The sequence below is a fragment of the Brassica oleracea genome, chromosome C3 (assembly GCF_000695525.1).
Source record: "Brassica oleracea var. oleracea cultivar TO1000 chromosome C3, BOL, whole genome shotgun sequence".
Lineage (NCBI taxonomy): Eukaryota > Viridiplantae > Streptophyta > Magnoliopsida > Brassicales > Brassicaceae > Brassica > Brassica oleracea.
In genome coordinates, this window is record NC_027750.1 from 37,871,766 (window position 1) to 37,872,755 (window position 990).

Consider the following 990-nt stretch of genomic DNA (forward strand, 5'->3'; position numbering starts at 1 on the left):
GTAAACACCACGTAGGACGAAATCGTCGTAAAAACCACGTAGGACGAAATAGGTCGTAAACACCACGTAGGAGGAATCGTCGTAAACACCACGTAGGACGAAATAGTCGTAAATACCTCGTAGTGTAAAAACTAGAAAAAAAAAGAAAAAGGAGAAAAATACCAGATTCACATGTGGCAAGACTTCCAGCAATTATAATACGTAAGTCTCACCCACATGAATTTTAATATCTTCTTCTTTTTTTTTTCAAATATTTATAATTTGAATAAGATTTTGCTGAGGAGTGTGATTTGAGATAGGGTGTGATTTGGGAGTTTGTGTGTGGTTTGAGAATGAGAGTTGTGGGTATATTTATAGGAAAGCGCGGCTCGTCAATTCCACGTAAGTAAAATCGTCGTTAATACCTCGTATGAGGAATCGTCGTAAACACCACGTAGGACGAAATCGTCGTAAATACCTCGTAGTGTAAAAACTAGAAAAAAAAGAAAAAGGAAAAAGATACCAGATTCACATGTGGCAAGACTTCCAGCAATTATAATACGTAAGTCTCGCCCACATGAATTCTAATATCTTCCTCTTTTCCTTTTTTTTTCAAATATTTATAATTTGAATTGGATTTTGCTGAGGAGTGTGATTTGAGATAGGGTGTGATTTGGGAGTTTGTGTGTGGTTTGAGAATGAGAGTTGTGGGTATATTTATAGGAAAGCGCGGCTCGTCAATTCCACGTAAGCAAAATCGTCGTTAATACCTCGTATATAAAAACACGGGCCTTTGTAATTCCTCGCTATTTCCTCGTACAATAAAACACGGGCCTTTGTGACTGCTCGCTCTTTCGTCGTAACCTTACGAGGAATTTGTGATGATATGTAATCTTATATATACTCCCGAGCGCTCACTCTTTCTTTCATCTCTACTTCCTCTGCACTTCCTCTCCATTTCATAGCAATGGTAAGCCTCTCTAATTCCTCTCTAATTTGGTTAGTTTAAGA